The sequence below is a fragment of the Manacus vitellinus genome, unplaced genomic scaffold (assembly GCF_001715985.3).
Source record: "Manacus vitellinus isolate BGI_N305 unplaced genomic scaffold, ASM171598v3 scaffold_41_pilon, whole genome shotgun sequence".
Taxonomy (NCBI): domain Eukaryota; kingdom Metazoa; phylum Chordata; class Aves; order Passeriformes; family Pipridae; genus Manacus; species Manacus vitellinus.
Genome location: NW_021940545.1, coordinates 3,086,942 through 3,098,432, shown reverse-complemented (window position 1 = coordinate 3,098,432; position 11,491 = coordinate 3,086,942). Strand labels below are relative to the sequence as shown.

General features: G+C 48.6%; 1 long non-coding RNA gene across 1 annotated transcript in view; it reads left to right on the top strand.

Annotated features, from left to right (window-relative positions):
* The first annotated feature begins 1,084 nt into the window (after window positions 1-1,084).
* Window positions 1,085-11,491, top strand: part of LOC115307697 — a 51,255-nt gene continuing 40,848 nt past the window's right edge. The window contains exons 1-2 of the long non-coding RNA XR_003916035.1: window positions 1,085-1,122; window positions 6,038-6,078. This is a non-coding gene — a long non-coding RNA (uncharacterized LOC115307697). The remainder of the gene's footprint in view (window positions 1,123-6,037; window positions 6,079-11,491) is intronic.

Sequence of the window (11,491 nt, the reverse complement as noted above, 5' to 3'; positions counted from 1 at the left end):
TTTTCTCCTGTTCTTTTTTTTTAAACAATTTTTTTCCCCCCCCACAATACACAGTTGGACAGGAGAGACTTTAAAGTGATGGTTAAAAAAGACAGAGAGAGAGAGAGAGAGAGAGAGAGAGAGAGAGAGAGAATGGGTGGAATGGAGATGCTTGTTGAAAATAGACATTAATAATGTTGTGTTGTGTTGAGTTGCCCAGTCACATTTAATCCTTAAAGCGCAGGTCTGCTCTGGGAGGTGATTTTTGGGGAGGGAGGGAGACCTTTGAGGCGTTCCATGTAATTTCTTCATGCCATTTGTTGACAAATTTACTCCATGTAGTTACAGCAAAGGCATTTGCAGCCCCATCCCCTCTCCTGCTGCAGGTGGTCGTGGATCCCGGCAGTGCCGGGTGCTGTGGGCCCCCCTCCTCGGGGGCCCAGGGGTGATGTTTGAGCTGAGATTGGCGTTCTGTCTGGAACTGGGGTTTGTTTTTCCCAGCCAGGCGCTGCCTGCCAGCTCCCCAAGCCCTGCTCGGGGGAATTGGTGCTGTTTGGTTGCCTCTCTCCAGCCTGCCCGGGGACGTTCGCTTCTGTTTGTCTTGCGTTTTTCTTAATTTCACGGAGCTGAGGAGATCGATGGGAAGGTAGGCCTGGGATTTAAGGCTGCCTATAGCACGACGCCGTGACTGATGACCCCAGCTCTGCTGCTGCTCTCGGGGGTGGGAGCTTGCAGGGCTGCTGGTGCCAGGGCCAGCTGCAAGCCAAGGACTCGGTGCTGCAGGAGGGGTGATGTCCACGGGAGGGACGTCGTGTCCTTCCAGCATTTGCTCCTACCTGGAGACTGAGTGTTATCTGTGAAGGTCACGGTGCCGTGACCACCCTGGAAAAGGAGTGCTAAGTCAGTGCTGAAGCCTCTCAAAGGCTGAGTTTTGTCCTGGGAGCCCTTCCTGGAGCTGCAGAGCATGGAGAGCTGGTGGGCCCGTGGCCCCCGGTGTCAGCAGAACGGTGCTGGAGTCTCGGTGCCGGCTGTATTGGAGATGCTTGTTGCCATAGAAACACCCTGTGGCACCGTGCTTGCTTGGAAGGAGGTGGCATTGGTATGTTGGCAGGAGCCCGGTGAGGACATGCTGCACTCCAGCAGGTATTGCTCCGCTTTTCCCACCTGGAGCAAGTGCCTTTGGCCACTGGGTGTTGTGGATGGAGGGAAGAAGGGTTGGCGTGGGCGTCTGTACTGGTGGGGCTCCAAAGCTGAGCGCTGGAGATGGTGAAGGTGATGAGGAGATCACTTCGGTGGTGCTCCATTGTCCTCCTTGGTGCAGTTTGTTCCCACTCTCTCCGTGCCAAAAGCTGGTCTTCACCCCGGAAAAATGGTTTGTGTAGCCCCAGCTGTCCCCAGGGAGACCCCTCTGCGTCCCTCCAGCAGCGTGGCAGCCTCTGCCACCCCACCTCATCCCCAGACTGCTCACCCTTCATTTTAATGGCCCAATTCCACCGAGCAAATGAGGCAGCGCCTTCAATCCCTCCCCTCGGTCTGCCAGCTAATTAGCACTCCATTAACTTAACGAGGCTCTCCCGGCCACCCTGGACATGGACAGAGTGTGTGCAGTGCTGCCAGGCGAGGGGGAGGCAGCAGCCAGGCTTGGCTGGACCTGGGGGCTGCGGCAGAGCCCTTGTGGCTGGGCAAGGGTGGCTTTGCCCAGGGTCTTGGGGCTGCTGAGGCTTTGCTGTGCTTTTGAATCCATAGTGGGAATGGCCAGGAAGGGGAAGGGCGGCGGGAGTGGTTGGCACTGCTGAAGGAGCTGGGTGTAGGTGGGAGGTTGTGTAGGCTGTGATGCTCCAGCATCCTGCACAACCCGCGCTGCCCCGTGGCCAAGGGGGTGGAGCGGGATGCAGTGCCCCTCGGAGCAGATTCCCACCTTGCCCACTGCCCAGGCAGCACAGCAGCCCTGCCTCGGACAGCCCCAGCTCCCTGCCAAAGCTTTGTTTGTTGACTGAGTTAAATTTGCAATTTCATGGTTTGGTTACAATGAGCTTAGTTTATAAAATTCATGAGCTGTTTAGGAAGTGTTGAGAGGAGGGGTGAAAAACACGCCCGAGAGTCCACGGGCAGGGGGGTTTGTGGCTGCTAGCACATGCCAGAGCGGGTCCTGGTTTGGGGACAGTGTGGGAGGAGCATGGGGGAGCCTCATGCAGGGGGACAAAGGGATGAGTCCCCGTGGGAGGAGAGGTGCTGGCTTCTCCTGGTGTCACCCACTGTTTCTTGACCCGCACACTGGGCTGGGAGGTGTGCAGGGCCCTGTAGTTCTCCTGGTGGCCTGCAGAGAAACGTCAGAAAAACAAGAAATCATTTCAAGGCTGGAGCTCAGACGCTGCAGGCTCAGCCTGCTGGTTCAGAGTAGGAATTTGTGGTTCTTTGGAGGTTTGGTTGGGAATCCACAAAATGAACTCCGTTCCCTGGAACTCGGGAGGGTTGGGACAGGGAGAGGCAGCTCCCAGGAGCAGTCCCCACATGGGCAGTGGGCTTGAGCCCATTGCTGGTGAAATAAGCTGGTTTATCCCCTTGCATTTGACTTTTCCAAGAGATTTCTTTCCATCCTTTCCTGTGTGTTTGGGGGCTGACTAGGGAGCAGTGCAGCCCCCCAATCCCACCCTCCTCACCACTGGCTGCTGCATCCTCCATGCCCCCAGCAAAGGTGATGCTCCTCCAGGATCCCATGCTGGACCTGCTGATGTGCTGCAGTGGGAATCAAAAGGCAAAGGGTCAGGAACGACGTAAACAAATATTAGCTAATTAACATTGGATGCTGGGGAGCTCAAGGGGAGGAGGAAGGGGAGGGCTTGCCAGAGGATACAAAGCCATGAGGTGCCTGTCCTGCTTGGCAATGGATGTGAGTGCATGAGCTGCCAGGGCTGGGGCTGATGTTACTGTGACATCAGGAGGGGGCTGGTGTGCTTCCAGATTCCTTACCAGTCAAAAAACACCCCTGGATTCCACTGCAAATGCTAAGCTGTAGATTTTTGGTGTTTTTCAAAAGAAACTCATTATTAGACTGACAGAGTGCATGGTCTGTCAATCTGTGGAGCTGTTCATAGACACAGGCCACAAATAGCCACCAAAAACCCCTTTTCTTCCAGTGTTTGTTGGGTTGTTGACTCCCCAGTGTCTCTGATTTCAAAGGCTTGGGAGCATCTCTGCCTCTCTTTGTATGGATGTGCTAAACAAAGCCCAGAAGTTATTGGTGGAAATGGAGCTGTAGATCAAGGCAGGCAGCTGGATCTGACCAGGATGTCCAAAAACTCTGAAGGGGAGGTGATCCTTCATTCTGGTGACCTCTCTAGCAACATTGTCCATGAAGAAACCTTGCAGTTGCTCTCTGTGTTCTTTTACAGCCTTTGGGCTGTAATTAGTATATCCCTAGCTTGGTGAAATCTCTATTTGCAGCCATTCACCATGTAAATGTTTCCCTGTGAAGCCACTGGGCTTTTCTGGGAATCCTCATGTGTTTCTCTAGGAGCATGACACACATGACATATGTTGATATACAACATGCAGGACCTAAGTGGGTCCTTCAGCTTGTACATGGGAGTCAACGTGGCTGGAGCCTGTCTGGAAGGAGGTGCCCTTCTTGTGCCTTGCTTTTGAGGCACATCTTTTCCATCCAAAGTATTTAATCACCTAATTTGTGTTAAGGAGCATCAGCTTTTCGTTTCCAGCTGTGTCAGCACAGAAGACGTTTCCTTGCTAATGAATTCTGGACTTGAAACATCTCCTCTGTGTGTGGGGGGACATGAAAGCCCAGGGAGGGGACAAGACTTGGAGGTACCTCGGGAAATTGGGGGCGAGGGGCAGGACTGAGCCCGGGGACGAGGCCACCCGCAGCTCCTGCTACATTGTGCTCAATCCAGTATCCAAATTTCAGCCTTTTAAGAGGATTATCAGGTGTCTGTTTGAATTACTCTGACACGAACAGTCACTCAGAAAATGTACATTCGTCTGAAAGGTCAAGTACATCTGATTTCTGCGTTTGGTATGCGGGGGCTTCATCCTTTCAACTCTGCCTTCCTTAATGAGATTCTTGTTTCAAAGAGTCGCACTGTGCCCGGGATTTGACGGAGTCAAGTGTGGTGGAGAAGAGTTTTTGTTATCATGTTTACCCTTTTATCTGCCTGTCCTTTGAAAGCTCCGTGGCACACAGCAAGGATGCAACAGGATGGCCAACAGGGGCTGGTTTGCCAGCAGAATGAGGGGGTTTGGGGGAGGAGAGATGGAGGTGTGTGAGTGGGGTGCTGCATCACCAGGAGCTGTGATTTCTGCATGGGGAGGCATCCAAATGGAGAGAGGGCTCAGGGCCTTTGAGGAGACCCCCAGACACCACTGAAGCCTTGGGGGGGTGGGGTGTTATCAACTCCCACAGAAACCGGGGCGGAAACAAAGCCAAGTTTGGCCTGGCCTGGCAGAATTGTGTTCCTTGATTAAATTAATGTGTATTGATATTTCTCCTGTTGTTTTGACTTTGCAGGCTGTTTAAATTCAGGCTTGTCACAACAAAATACAAAGGAGGTTGCTCGGAGATTGATTTTTTTATTTTTTTTCCTCCCTCTCTCTCTTTAATCCTGTCTCTGAAGAAGAGTATTTTAAAATTTTTTTTTTTTTTTTTTTCTCCCCCTACTTACTTCCAGGTTGACAGCCAGAGGAGGCTGCAAACATTAAAACTGTTGCACAAATAATTATGTTAAAAACGCCGAGCGCACATTATGGAGGCAGGAGCTCCTTGATTGTAACGTACGAATCAATTTTCTGCGTCACAAAATTACTGACATCCGAGTTTGCTCTGCTGATTTATTCCCTCGAATGACGATGCTGTGACTGCCAGCCTACTTTCCCTGGAGAGGTGTTTGGTTTGGTTGGTGTTTTTTTTCTTGATGGGTGAAGCTTTGGTCTCCTCTTTGCTGTCAGTGCTGTCTCCTCCCTGCCTGTGCGTCGGTCCCCTCCGCTGCTTAAAAACAGAGGCTTTTATTCAAACCGCGTCCCAAAACGCTCCGCCAAGTTAAATAATGTAGTCACAAAACCAAATATTGAATAATGACTGAGGGAAGGATTAAGGGAGACAGCCAAGGAACAAAAGAGGGATTCTCAAGTGTTTTGAACACAAAATTGAGAAGGCACAGATGCGCAGGAGGCTTTTTCTCTCTGCAGCCAGAGGACACAGATTAAAGGGGTCCTCCCAGGACCGTGCACCCCCAGCCAGCTTAAGCTGACTAAATACCTCCTTAAATCCAACCTTTTCAGCAAGCCTGGCTGGTTTGAGGAATTTCTGCTGGAAATACATTTGTAGACTCATGGAATGGTCTGCGTTGGAAGGGACCTTAAAGCTCATCTCGTTCCAAACCCCTGCCATGGCCAGGGACACCTTCCACTAGAGAACCTGCCACTAGAACTTTTCAAAAGGATGTTCAGGGAAAATTCCTTGGGGTTTTTTTGTGGTTGGTTTGTTTGTTTGTTTGTTTGTTTGTTTCTGGTGGAAAATTCCCATGGAGGCTTTTCTGGGCTCACTTTTTGGAGAGAAAACATCATTTTTCGGTTGTTCCTTGGGAAGGCTGCAGCCCAGGCAACACCATCAACCCCAGTTCTTTACTCGATTCCGGTTCCGTGGGAAGATTTTAAGGAAAAAATACCAGGGGTGGGGGGAAAAAAAAAATCACAGGCATTTCATTTCTCATGCAACTCGTGGGATTTTTCAAATCCACCTCTGAGTTGTTGAGTTGCAGTAACCACAAGGTGGGTAGTTATTGGATACTCATGTGGTGAGAAAGGAATAGACTGAAGGAATGAGCTTCAAGGCTGCACAAAAACTTATGTAAATGTCTTCTGTATAGCTCGGAGAAAATCTAGGACTCCTCTAAATCTAAGAGTTGGAAATTCACCTGGGAAGCCATAAATTCAGTAGATGTCTTCTCTTCAATAAATTTGAAATATTGGCCAGGGAAGAAGCATCCCTGTTTCGCAGGAGGAGTTACTGGACCTTCTGATTGTTTCTTTCTTTATTTTCCTGCAGGTCCAGAAGCGGTTGAAATGTAGCTCAGGATAAATTGCAAGGTGATGATTTACATGACAGGTGACACTAGAAAGCACATTATTCTAGGAGGAAGGATGAGATGGGATGTATTTACTGCCTGTCTGGGCAAATTATCTGCTCTCAGTTGTCTGGCATGTGCTTGTGCAGGGAATGCATGTGTCCAAAATAGCCAATAAAGTGGATGTGGGGAAGAACAGTTAATAAATGCAACCCCCCCATGGCTGTGGCTGCATCCCTCACTCTGAACTCTCTTTAACTCCCTCGCTGGAGACAGTTGTGCTGGGGATGGCCTGAAGCTGGTTTTGAGGGAGGAAGCACTCAGCCAAATTCCTTGCTGCTTGTAGGGGTGAGAGGAGCATGGCTTTTGCCAGGAAAAGGAGAAGGATCTGTATTTGAGGGGACATCAGTGCTTGCAGCCCTGTGTGTTGTGATACTGGAGCTGCAGAGGCCAACTCCTCATCTCACCTCTCTTACTTGCTGAGGTTATAATGCCCCATCCCACCAGGGAAACTCCTCATTTGAGATCAAGCAAATTATCCTGTGCTGGCTGCTGCTGTTCCTCGCTCCTGCCAGGCTGGCTGTGATTTACTCTTAATATTTATCCCTCTTCACCTTCTATTTCTTACTGATGAGTAAAACAAAATAATGGAGTGGAGGTGGTAAACTCTAAGCTCCTGCCATCCGAGGGGACTGCAGCTCCCAGGCGGGGATGGTTTGGGAATTGCAACTGCAGCTTTGGAGCCCTGACCCCCACCGTGTTACCCAGCCCTGACCCTCCCCGTCGAGGCTGCTTCAGCCCATATCTATTATGGTTGGATTGCTTGTTTTTCCAGAAGGCTTTTTTTTCCTGTCCCTCGGGGCTGTTTGCAGGATGATTGCTTTTTATTTTTGTGTGTGTGTGCCCACTGAGAGCTCGGGATCTCATCTGGCTCTTAAGGATATACTTCTGCTACCTAGCAGGTATTGTAGGTGGATGTGTAAATGAGTATCCTTCTGTTTACATAGAAATGGATATATAGTATAAAAACAATTTACTTGTAAAAGACTCATCCTGCCTCCAGAATATGTTTGAATCTTAACACAAGACAAAGTAATTTAATCCCTCCCAAACCCATATGTTGTTTGCTTCTCATTTTTTCCTGCAAATTTTACCTTCATCAAAAGATAAATCAATTTGTAGCAGCTATCGGCAGCTCTTTAAGCTGGAGAATTGAACAGCTTAATTAGGGAAAATATATTAAGGGATCTGAGAGATGCTAACCCGTTCAGTGCCTCCTCTTAGGCACATATCTGAGTGGTCTTGCACGTGTCTGGGGCTCCATAGATCCCCTCCAGTTTGTGTTTGCTGCTGTATTTATCTGGTATTTTGTGGGGTGGGGATGGCAGGAGTGGTTTTACTGCCCTGTAAAACCTGGCTTTTCTAGGCCTGTCCAGTTTGAGGATTTGCAACTTATTATCTTCATTATCTTCCTTTTTTCTTTATTTGTTTAAATCAAAGCAATAATAACTTCTTTTAATTACTTGGGGGCTCTCCCTAAAGCCCCTCCCCAGTGTCTGTGAGCACCCCTGTGCTGACCCCCTGGCAGTGGCTGCCTTGGAGCGTGAGGTGTAGTCATGGCCTCACAGTTTACACACACAAACAGAACAGAAATGGTTTGAAGCATCATTTCCCAAACATTCCTTCTCATTCAGCACCGTTCGTATGTTTCGTTTGCACTTTGGAGAGGGGGGATGGAAAAAAGCACCCGATAAAAGTGCAAACCGCATGAGTCAGCCTGAATCTGCTGTTGTGCCTCGCTCTTCCCATTAGCAAATACCAGGGATGAGTGTGTGGGGAGGTGGGGATCCCCTCATCTCTAAATGACAGCTTGTTTCAGTTTTGAATTCATTAGTAACGCTGCTCTGATGAACACCCCCAGCCTTCCAGGCTCAGTCAATGCCAAGTGCTCCTCCTGCCCAGCATCCCTGTGTCTCCTGGAGATCCCAGACAGCAGGGTGGCTGCTGTTGATCTCTCCCTTGTTAAGATGAGGACATGTCTCTGCTGGACCTGTGCTGGTGGGAGAAAGCTGCTGGGGCCTCAGTCCTGCTAGGAAGTGGATTTTGGAAAGGAGTTTCCTGCTGGTCCTGTTGGGGAGGATGAGCATCGCTGTGATCAGCAGAGGTTTTCTCAGAACTGTGCTTTGCAGCCCTCTCTCTAGGGCTCTTCCCTTGGGTGGTGTGTGGATACCTAGAGAAGAGCAGGCTATGCCCTGGCTCCAGCAAATAAGATCTTTTTCCTGCAAAGGCTGAGAATTCGCTGATCTCCCCAGGGCTTGTGGGATGGTGATTGGTTACAACAAAAAAAACCCCAATGTTTGGTTAATTTAAGCTTCAGCTTGAGGTGCTGAGATAAAATAGAGCTGATATCAGGATGGTCTTGCTTAAAAAGCAGAGCACTGTCTGCGCAGACCGAAGTGTTCTCCATCTGTTCCTGTGGCTGTTAAGAGCCAATATTAGACGGCTCTGCTGCAGTCTGGGAATCCGTGGTGAGTGCTCAAGGCAGAAGCTTCATGTGGGAAGTTTTTCCCTCCTTTGCCTTGCCTTAGGTTAACTCACACCCCAACCAGCCAGGCTGTGCAGAACTAAGTGTTCCTGGTGATGTTTAACATCCTCCACTTCTCCCCGAAAGGACAGGGACGAAAGGGGAAGGTGAAACATCAGCTGGAGGATCTCCTTGTCATCCGCTTGACAATCTCCTAATGGCCTAAGAAGTGGTTTCCTTGCTCTTGGAGCTTGTAACACATGACAGACCTTGAGGTTTCTCCTCTCCCACCTCGTGGTTTTTAGGTTTTTTTTTTTTCTGCTCTGCAGCGACAGAGACCAAGTTTTGCTGCTGAGGGAAATGATGAAACTTAGAAAACGAGGTCTTTGTGACAGGCTAACACCTCGGATTGCTTTGAACTTGATATTGAAATACACAGACACAGTTTTATTCCTTCCTTGCAGGTGGCTTATTGCATGGTAGCATGTGGGGGTCTGTGCCCAGCCCCACACGTGTGTGTACATGCACAGTTATTCTTGCCTCAGCACAACGATTTCCTAACGATCTCTTACCCATCCAAGACAGATTGCTTTTCATGGTTCAGTGGCCGCAGCTCAGGCATCCATTTTAATCAATAGAACAGTCAAAAGAGAGAATAGATTTACTTGTTTCTGGTTTTTTACATTTAATTGAAAATTTTCGAGTGATTACAAACATAGCTATTGTATAGATTGTGGAGTTTAGAAGACAATAAGTGCCAAAAGAAAAATGTCCCTGGAGCCCAGGCTCTTCCCGTTGTGATGCACAATAGATGTTGGTGGTTTGTGCCTGGCCTTGTCCTTTCTTCTTCTTTCTCATGGTTTGTAAAAATCAGGATGGATTTAATGGGGTTTTATCCAGACACTTCAGGGAGGGTCTGCACTGGTCTGTGATGAACAACGTTAAATCCTCTTACCTGTGATGAGGCAGAATCTCCCTTCACACAGAGCACAGAAGTACCAAGTGACCCCTGGAGATGCATCATCCCATGAGCCACCTGGTCATCAAACACATGAGAGAACGGGCTGTAAAAACTCTGCAGATGCAATAAAAACGGGTTTAATTGTAATGAGAGCTGCTTGAAAAGCAGTATCAGGGAAAAAGAGCTTTTGGTCATGAATAGGAGAAAATATATCTATTTTCTGTTGTGTTTTCAGCAGTTTTTCCAGCCTGGGCCTCTAAGGTGTCACAACCAAGTCCCTCCTTCAGAGGGGATGAATAATTGTTGAATAAAAGGGGCGTGGGATACTTGCTAGTGCCCAAAGGTGGGTGCTGCTGTGGCATTTATCCCTTACTGCTGTGCAGGTTAACCCTTCCCCACTGCACTGGAATGTTACATTTAATCTGTTTACTGTTGTCAGTGTATGTATCTAAAATGGGTGTGTTTGTGGAGGTACCACAAACACCTTTCTTTATATAATAATTCTTTTGAAATTCGAATAAATGTGTGCATGTAACAACAGTTATCTGATTTGTTGCGTGGTCTTGGGGAGGGGGGTCTCCAGGACCCCCATGGTTTCTGAGTTTGCAGATTAGATTTATGCCTGAGAAGCTCTGCCCTTTTTTTCTGGGGATTCTTTGGGAAAAATAACGAGCCATCCTGTCTCTCTGCTTGTAAATTTAATAAACCTGAAAGAAGCAGCACAGCAGCTGAACATATCAAAGCCATCGACTGTTAACTCCAGTGCAGGAAAACTTTAAAAATAGTCATCGAGACCCCTGTGCTCTCTGCAAAATGAGATCTGAGTCCTCTTTAAGTTGTTTTTAATAGCTGGAATTACTGAGGATTGGTGTTACCAGCTAATAGTTTGGGGAGCCAGCTGCCCGTTCGGTGCCCGTGGTGATATCATTTACACTGGTATTCCTGCCACAACCTCTCGAGCGCACGGGTCTCCTCGCAAATTAAAGCTGAACCTTGTGTGCTGGGTGTGCTCTGTCTCCCAGACGGACAATTTCCTCGATACTTTTATTGTCATCTCTGATTTACTCAGCTTCATTGCCTGCTGGAAGCATATTTGTTCCAGCATGGGCCAAGATGTGACTCCGGAGGAGCCGCTGTCATCCTCCATCTAGTCAAGGGCGATGCCGCTGTCAGCTTGCACTAAGCGTGGCTTCCTCCCTCCAGCCCAAACCCAGGGTGCAGCTCTTAGGAAAAGCTGGTGACTCCAAGTTTGGAGATCCCTTCAGAGAAGAAAAGTGGGTCCCAGGGTGGTTTTGTTTCGTTTTTTGTCTTGCTTATCCCCCGGTATGAGGGTGCGAGCTGGAGACCCCCAGTGCGACGAGGGGCGATGAGCGAACACATCCTGCAAAAACATTTTGGATTTTATGGATTCATTGCCATTCCTCTCTTGGCAGCATTTTAACTCCTCATCCCCGTAGCACTTCATAGATTCGGGGTGGGTTTTCCCCACTCCATATCCCTCACCAGAAGGAAATGAGGGTTTTGAGGAAGAACAGGTCATTTCTGCCATTTTCCTTCCCGACACAAAATCAAATTCTCCTTGAGGAAAAGCTTCAAATGCAAAACTCTGACCGGCCCAAATTAGGGGGGACTTAATTTACTGTGGTAAAATACTTTTGAGAGCAGCAGATGAAAACTGCAATTTAAGTGCCTAATATTATAATTATATACCGATGTGTTTTATTAATGGGATTGAATGCTCGTGGCTTTGTAGTAATGAGGTTTTTTGAAGATCCATATAATAGAGTTTTCTGATGGGAAGGACCCCAGCCTGCTGTTCCCTCTAAAAAGCACCTTGAAACTCGCAGAGCAGTCAGGGACAGGGTTAATTCATTGACTTGAGTGGTAATTAGTTGCCTGACTCCTGGAGGAGCCCTTCTTAGAGGGGAAGAGGAACCCAAAGCTCCTGCT